Source organism: Nicotiana tabacum, chromosome 8 (genome assembly GCF_000715075.1).
Source record: "Nicotiana tabacum cultivar K326 chromosome 8, ASM71507v2, whole genome shotgun sequence".
In the NCBI taxonomy this organism is placed as follows: Eukaryota; Viridiplantae; Streptophyta; class Magnoliopsida; order Solanales; family Solanaceae; genus Nicotiana; species Nicotiana tabacum.
This window is the reverse complement of record NC_134087.1, coordinates 89760608-89769525: the sequence shown is the minus strand read 5'-3', so window position 1 is coordinate 89769525 and position 8918 is coordinate 89760608. Positions and strand designations below refer to the sequence as shown.

Below are 8918 nucleotides of genomic sequence, written 5' to 3'. Positions count from 1 at the left end.
CATATGCCTAACGGAAATTTTGATGTTCTTACTCACCTATAAATATCCTCAGTTACTTACCTTCGTGCCCTCATTCTCTTAGGGTTACTTCTGAACTCAAATTTTTTTGTCTCCCCCGTGGAACTCTCTTTTATTTCCGTAACACTTTTATGGAAATTATAACTACATCAAATCCTATCTGAATATTTCTCAAGGATTATGATGTCGTATTTGTGATATTGAACTCCCTATGCTGGGTTCACTAGGTTTATCTTGCACGATCTATTGATTTATCTGTATCCTCTTGTCTAATTGAATCTCAAGGATTATGATGTCGTATTTGTAATTGAATCTCTCAACAAAACATTGTTTCACTTTTTTAGCTCCCCTGGCTCAATCCACCATTCTGGGTTACTCTAACCCGAGATGGATCCTAATATTCCATCTTCTCTTAAACTATATATGTTAGCTCCCATAGGGCATAACTGAGATAGGTGTGGCCAATTGTACGTACCTTTATTTCTTTTGAAGGTAACTTAAAAGCCTTATATTTCTCTGCCTGAATTGAAAATTTGGATATTCTTCATTAACTGGGTACCTCGTACCCTCTTCACCTTACTTCTACTATCTTTTGAAACTTATACTTTTACCTTCTAATACTCCCATGGCCTGCTCTTCGCGGGGTATATTAGTGTGATGACCCCAAAAGGTCATCACTTGATTTTTTAGTCAATTCTGTGTTCTGAGGCCCTAAAAGTCTCCTTTTATCTCACCTCAATTTGCGTGCATGGTTCGACCTTATATCCGAAACGCTTTTATGTGAAAATTTTATTTAAAAAAATGCTAATTTGGCCTTTAAAATTGAATTTACTTTGACTTCGGTAAACATTTTGGGTAAACGGATATGGACCCGTGATTTGACGGTCCCGGAGGATCCGTAGAAAATAATGGGACTTGGGCGTATGCCGGGAATTGAATTCCGAGGTCCAAAGCCCGAGAAATAATTTTTTGAAGTAAATTGTTTAACTTAAATTTTAAGAGTTTTTGGAAATTTGAATGTGTTTGAAATTGATGGTATCAGGCCCGTATCTTGGTTCCGGATTCCGGTACAGGCCTTATATGGTATTTAGGTTGAGCCTGTAAAATTTGGAAAGAAACGGACTTGAAATGACGTGAATCAGACCCTTGGTTGTCAAAAATTTAAACTTAAGAGTTCTTGAGATTCTTCTTTGATTTTAATGCTAAATTCGTTATTAAAGGTGTTAATTTGGCAATTTGATCGCACGAGTAAGTCCATATGATGTTTTTGAGTTAGTATGCATGATTGGTTTGGAGCCTCGAGGGCTCGGGTGAGATTCGGATAGGTTTCGGGATGTTTTTACACTTAGAAAAGTTGCAGGTTTTGCTATCTCAGGTGCACAGAGATATTGTTATTCGCGTTCGTGTGGCTTCACTCACGAACGCGTAAGGCAAGTTTCCTCTAGTGCCAGATTATTCTTCACGAATGCGGAGCTTAGGACGCGGACGCGAAGCTGTGGTGGAGTTACCCTTTGCGATTGCGTTCAGGCTCTAGCGAACGCATAGGCTTAGTGGGCATGGGGGAAGGATTTCAAATTGTTCTATGCGAACGCGGCCAACTGACCGCGAACGCGAAGGCTTGAGGAACTAAAGCTCCAGGAACGCGAGCCTTTGAAAGTGAATACGATGGCCATCTGGGCCTGACCCATGGCGAACGCGACAGGCCCATGGCGAACGCGATGAAGGCCTGCCCAATTATTTTAAATACAGAACCAAACATCAGGCAGAACCCATTTACTCCATATTTTTGAGCTCCCAAGGCCTAGAGGCAATTTTCTTCACACGAATTCATCCCTAAAGTGTTGGTAATCAATTCTAAACTTTACTCTTTCAATTACCCAATGTTTTTCATCACTTTTTAATCAAGAATCAAGAGTTTTCATGGTAGAAATTAGGAATTTGGGTAGAGTTAGGGATTTTTGAATAATTTGATTTTAGACCTCATTTTGGGGTCGGATTTCGAAACTAATTGCATATTTGGGCTCATGTGTGATCAGGTTTTGATCCGAACCTCAAGTTTTGACCAAGTGGGTCCGGGGTCAATTTTTGACTTTTTGGGGAAAATCATAGAAAACCTATAATTAAGAATTGGGTATAAATTCTTTAGCATTTATTGATGTTGTTAAATTATTTTGGACTAGATACAAGTAATTTGGAGGCGAATTCTAATAGAAAAGCGGTGTTTGAGGCTTGAGTTGGCCGTGGAAGTTCGAGATAAGTATTTGGTCTAACCTTAGCTTGAGGGAATAGGTATTGTGCCTTATTTGCTATGTGCTAGTGTAGTATACGATGTATAGGTGTGGTGACGAGTATCTATACGTCGGTGTCAAGTATGCCCGTTGAGTCTTAAATTCTAATTGTTGTATTTCTTAATAAGTACTAAAATTGCCTAAATTGTTGATTCTCCGTGTTGAGCAAGACATGTGATTAACTCGTGGTATTCGTTTATTGTTGAGCATTGGCTCTAGTTGAGGTTTTGATTGTGAAGTTAAGTGTTGGTATAAGTTTGGTTATAGCTGATTCCCTTGCCGGGACATACTTAATTCTTACTGTTGATTCCCTTGTCGGGATGTGTTTATTCTTGTTGTTGATTCCCTTGCTGGAAAATTGTTGTTGCTATTGTTTGGGTGAGGAAAGAGTGATAAATCACGAAGGGTGATGCCGTACACATTCATATTTATGCATTTGGTGAGGAAAGAGTGATAAAGCACGAAGGGTGATGCCTTGTACATTTTTATTGATATTGATGCATATGGTGAGGAAGAGAGATAAAGCACGAAGGGTGATGACGTGCACATTTCTAATACATATATAGTGAGAAAGAGAGATAAAGCACGAAGGGTGATTCCGTGCACATTTTTATTACTTGATTGCGTTGGTGAGGATTGAGAGTAAAAGTACGAAGGGTGATGTCGTGCACTTATTTCCTGTTTATTTTGATTTCTTGTCGCTTCGGTTCAAGTTCCTTAATTGTTTTATTCCACTACTACTGTGATTCATTATGTCAATGTTTCCCCCATAGCATGTTACCCTTTCCCCGTTACTTTTGAATTGCTTTTATTGCTGTTATTCTATTAGATATTGTTTAGCTACAGGTTGTTTTGTTGTGGTGTCCTAGCCTCGGAACAACTGCGCCGAGGTTAGGCTCGACACTTACTAGTACATGGAGTCGGTTGTGCTGATACTACAATCTGCGCTCTTTTATGCAAATCCCGGTACTGGAGCATACAGACCTTAGCTAAGGGTTGCTGCCTTCAGTCCATCAGGAGACCCGAGGTAATCCTGCAGGCGTCCGCAGGCCTTGGCGTCCCCTCCCTATCTAGTTTTCATCTGTTCTTAACTATTTCAGAGGAAGACATGTACTTTATTGTTTAGACTTTATTTGTAGTTTTCTTAGACAGTCTGTAAGATTGTGACACCAGTTCTGGGTAGTTTATGTTATGGATTTATATTGTTATTAGCTAAAATTGTTAAATTTTCATTCTTCCGCTCTATTAATTTTTGATGTTTATAAACATTAATTTATAACTATTAATGGATTAAAATGAAAAGAATAAAATAATTGGCTTGCCTAGCTTACACTAGTAGCCATCACGACTCCTGAGGGTGGAAAATCCGGGTTGTGACAAGTTGGTATCAGAGCTCTAGGTTGCTTAGGTCTCACAACTCACGAACAAGCTTCCTAGAGTCTGAGGGATCGGTACGGAGCCGTTTGTGCTTATCCCCCAGAGGCTACAGATTTAGGAATAGTTTCACTTCTATTCATCTCTGTCATGCGGTTTGGTTTCTCAATGCCAATTGAACTTCTACTCTGTTCTTTCGAGATGGAGAGAACACGTGCTTCTTCATCCGCCGATCAACAGCCCGAGCCCCCAGCAGCAGCACCTACAAGGGGCAGAGGGCGAGGCCAAGGCCGTGCTAGGGCCGAGACAAGGGCAGAGATCAGCCCAGAGTAGCAGCACCAACAGTGGAGCCTCAAGTTGAGTTTGATGATGAGGTTTCGGCCCAAACAGTTCCGATGGGCCTAGCTCAGGTCCCAGAGGGGTTCATTGCTACCCTAGTACTCCAGGATGCTCTAGTCCATCTAGTGGGCCTTATAGAGAGAGTCACTGAGGCAGGCTTGCTTCCTGTAGCACCAACCGTCTCTCAGGCTGGAGGAGGAGCATAGACTCCCGCTACCCGCACTTCGGAGTAGATGGCTCCCTAGTTTCAGACTCCAACAGCTCAGCTAGTTGGAGCAGTTCGGCCGGATGTAGTAGCTAAGACTGGTGATGGAGCAACTATGTCTGCTGATGCTTTGTGGAGGTTGAACAGGTTCACCAAGCTATTCACAACTACTTATGGTGGTACATCTTTAGAGTATCCCCAGGATTACTTAGACAGCTGTCATGAGGTTCTTCGAAACATGGGGATAGTGGAGACCAATGGGGTCGACCTTACTGCTTTCCATCTGTTAGGTTCAGCCAAAAAATGGAAGAGAGACTATTGTTTGGACAGACCATTTGGATCACCATCTCTCGGAGAGAGGAGTACCGCAGACGGTTCGAGCGTCTCCAGTAGGGTTCTATGACCGTAACCCAGTACGAGACAAGGTTTATTGATTTGGCTCATCATGCACTTCTGATACTCCCCACTGAGAGAGAGAGAGAGAGAGAGGAGGTTTATTGAGGTACTCCCTCATCCTATTAGACTGCAAATGGCTAAGGAGACAGGTAGCGAGATTTCTTTTCAGGATGTGGCCAATGTTGCCAGGAGAGTTGAGATAGTTTTGGCTCAGGGGAGCGGTCAGGGGTCCGATAAGAGGCCTCGTCATTTAGGAAGATTCAGTGGTGCCTCGTTTGGAGGCAGGGATTCTTTTGGTAGAGGCCATCCTCCTAGGCCATTCCAGTCAGCACTTCAGGTTTCTCATGGTGCTCCTGGTGGTTGTGGTTCTCACATGTAGTATTATGATCAGTTACCCTATAGTGCACCACCAGCTCCTATCAGTGCGCCTCCACTCCAGAGTTTTCAGGGTGGTTATCCAGGCCGTTAGGGTCAGTTTCAGCGTCAGCTTCAGGATCAGTAGTCTCAACAACCCAAGTCTTATTATACTTGTGGTGATACGAGGCATATTGCTAGATTTTGCCCTCAAGGCTCGAGCAGTTCTCAGCACCAGGGTTCTCGTGCTATGGTCCCAGCACCTGGTGTTCCACCACTCGCTCAACTAGCTAGGGGTAGAGGTAGAGGTGTTAGAGGTGTAGGCCAGGTCGCTAGAGATGGAGGTCAGGCAGCTAGAGGTGGAGGCCAGCCAGCAGGAGGTCATCCTAGGGATGCAGTTTAGAGTGGTAGGGCCTAGCCCCGATGTTATGCTATGCCAGGTAGACCTGAGGCTGAGGCCTCCGATGCAATTATCACATGTACGGTTGTTGACGTTTAATTTTGTCCCTCTTTTCTTTCAAATTGTGTACTTGAGCTTCTAATATTATTAATAATGTGAAAGTATTTATTTTGCTATTTTTCTAATTAGTATCGTTATTTTATTATTATTTTTGTTGTTGTTATCATCATGACATAATACTATTGTCATTGCTGGTATTATTATTATTACTACTACTACTATGATTTTATATCTCAAATTATTACATTCAATGTTAATCAACCAATAATATTTTCCTTTACAAATATTTTCACTGCATTATATTAATCCTACTCCTATTTGTAATATATTTATTCAAGTGATTTACATATTGGTTGCATGCCCATTTTAAATTAATGGTTATCTACTAAATGGATATTTACAACATAAATTCGTAATTATTTAAGCACTAGCAAATTATTTAATATAAACATTTGTCTACATGCATATCGAAATTTAATTACTTATTTCATATTAATAGCTTTGTTATTTTAAAATATGGATAAGATTTAAGATGCCCAAATACAAGACAAAGGAGAAAGAGATTTGGCCTTTTCCATAGCCCAAATCGGAGGCCCATACCCACCAGCCCGCCTACTCTACTTCTTTCCATGTCAGCTCCACATAAGCCCCATGTCAGTGCCACATAGGCACCAACGATCTAAAACACACGCCAAGCACACACCTAGCACACCCTTCACACTCTGACCCCGCATCTTATAGAGAATTCTATATATTTTATTTTATTTTTATCTTGTTTTATCCTAACCATCCGTTATTTTAATTCAATGGTCAATATTTATCCTATCAATTAAATCCAATTTGCTAACCCTGTTCTCTCTCTCCTAACCCAACACAGACGCTTCTTATCCTCCCTTTCCTCTTCTTCACAAAATTTCATCCTTGATCAATCATGGCAGAACTTGTCATTACCATTTTTGAACAAGAAGCTCTGCACCCCATTTAATTTTCTTCAACATCAACGTTCAAATTTCAAAACGTTCAATAGCTTTTCACTCAATTTCGAAATCCCGCCTAAATCAAAAACCCTTGAAATCAGCTTATAAATACCCGCCTTTGAAGAGATTTTCGATGAAGCTTCAGCCCCCTCCTTTAACCTGAGGCTCAGAGCTGCCCACTTTCACCCCCAAAGTTGGAATCCTCAGCTCCCTCTAACCTTTGTTTAGCCGCCATCCCTTCCTCTCAAAATTTCCTTCTTTTTAATCTCTAAGTTCTGTTGGTTTAACCAAAACAGAAACATTTTTTATTTCTTTGTCCTAGCGATTAACGTTGATTCGAGGTAGCGAGTCCGAGGTCGGAGTTTGATAGTGCACCTTAGATCCCCGCCTCAGTTCACTGCCCTGCAAGAGATCCGTATCTTCTTCTCCTTCGCTATAGGTTGGTTCTGATTAGAGAATGTTTGATACTTGGTGCTTTCTTATTTCAAGAGTTGTTAGTTTTTGTTAAGTTTCCACGTTTTAATACTATAAAGATGGGTATTCTACTTCTACTTCTGTTTATCCTTAGTTTGATGGAATAATCCTGTGGTTAAAGTTGATAGGAATAATTTTTTAAGAGATTCTTATTGTTGGGAACATGCCTCACCAATATTTGATGAAATGCTCACATGAAAATACCTATTTCTGTTTGCATACTTCTCTGTTAGATGCCATGATTTTAAGAAGGATTTATCATGAGCTAGTTGCCCAGCAAAAGATTTATTTGCCATTGTGATTTAAGACATTTTTTTTCCTAGACATCGTGCTTAAAATTTCAAACAATTTGTTTAAGAATAGGTTTATTTAAATGCACACTGTTAAGTGAGGACTTGATTTACTTTAGTATTAGATATCCAAAATTCTTTCTTTAGGAAACATAGTTACAGAACTTTTGTGCCTATTTCTTTGTGCTGGTTAGTATTTGGATTTAAAAGTGTCGATGACTTTGTTAAGATAAAATTATGTCTTGATGAAATATGTCCATGTTGCTGTGTGATTATCACTAAAAATTTATATTTCAGTCATTTGAGAGTTTATGCTACTAGTCTAAATTACTAGAAATATTTATCTTTCATATAGTTGTGTGTTTGTCTGAAGACAAGAAGTATGGCTGGAATTTCATAAAACAATTTGACATTAGGACGTCTTTGCATATTTTAATCTTGATATATTATTAAGAATCAAGTTCCACTCTCTAATCCTTCTTATCCTTGCATATGTTAATTGAACTCTTACATTATTTTGCTAATTGTTTATTTCTCTCTTCCTTTTCATGTACACTTTGGAGCATAATAGGAATCTTAATGCTAGACTTTCATACCCGCATATGGAGTCTTCATTCGGAACTTGCAAAGATGGTGTTTCATCACCACCAGATAGAGTCAATACACGACATATCATCCTTAGAATGCACCGGATAGCGAGAAAATAAGCTAAACGCTTGGGGTCCTTCTTCTTCTTCTAATTCTTTTGCCATTCATCTTATCTAATTTTTGTGATTGTTAATTTACTTGTGTATTTGGATTTGATCACAAGTTTGGGCTTAATCAGATAGGTTCTTTGCTCTAGCATACTAATGGTGATTAGAATAAGAAATTTAAGATCGTTTTTAGTGACTTTTTCAATTATGTAAAACCGAGTCTTTTCTAAGAAAATTAACCTGTGAAATTTTAACAACTTGAGTAATTTCAGATTTTATGTTCTCTTTAAAATCAATTTATTTTGTTACAAACAACTGTGATAGGTTTTCTTTTAAATCGTAGTCTTCCCTTGAACCAAAAGACATCAGGCCTTTAAAATGAGAATTGTTTTAATCTAAGGTTGGAAAAACTTTTCTAAGGGGCATTTGCATATATACCCGTTTTTTGTGTCACGTTTTAACTTGTGCCCATTTTGCAAAAATATTGCAATCATACCCGCTTTTCGCATAACTTCAGCATACGGGGCTGAAGTAGCAAAGGCAATCACGCAAAACTTCAGCATTCTAGTAGCCGGGCCTGAAGTTCAGCTCTAGAGCTGAAGTTTTTGTTTTGTAACTGGCGAACTTCAGCTCTAGAGCTGAAGTTTTTGTTTTTTTAACTGACGAGCTTCAGCTCTAGAGCTGAAGTTTTTGTTTTGTAACTGGTGAACTTCAGCTCTAAAGCTAAACTTTTTGGTTTGTAACTGGCGAACTTCAGCTCTAGAGCTGAAGTTTTATTTTGTAACTGGGGAACTTCAGCTCTAGAGGTGAAGTTTTTGTTTGTTATAATTTCATTTGCCACAGTTGAAGATCCACGAGAAGAATTATCCAGTTCATGATTTGGAGTTAGCATCCGTTGTTCACGCGCTAAAGATTTGAGGGCATTATTTATATGGTGTATCATGTGAGGTGTTCACGGATCACAAGAGTTTGCAATACTTGTTCAAGCAGAAGGAGCTAAATTTGAGGTAGAGGAGGTGGTTGGAACTGTTGAAAGACTATGATATTA

At 39.5% G+C, this 8918-nt stretch overlaps 1 long non-coding RNA gene across 1 annotated transcript; it reads left to right on the top strand.

Annotated features, from left to right (window-relative positions):
• The first annotated feature begins 6299 nt into the window (after window positions 1-6299).
• On the top strand, window positions 6300-8136 carry LOC107767724 (uncharacterized). Its single transcript, XR_001643963.2, has 2 exons — window positions 6300-6850; window positions 7747-8136. It is a non-coding gene; the product is annotated as an uncharacterized LOC107767724 (long non-coding RNA).
• Window positions 8137-8918: the final 782 nt, after the last annotated feature.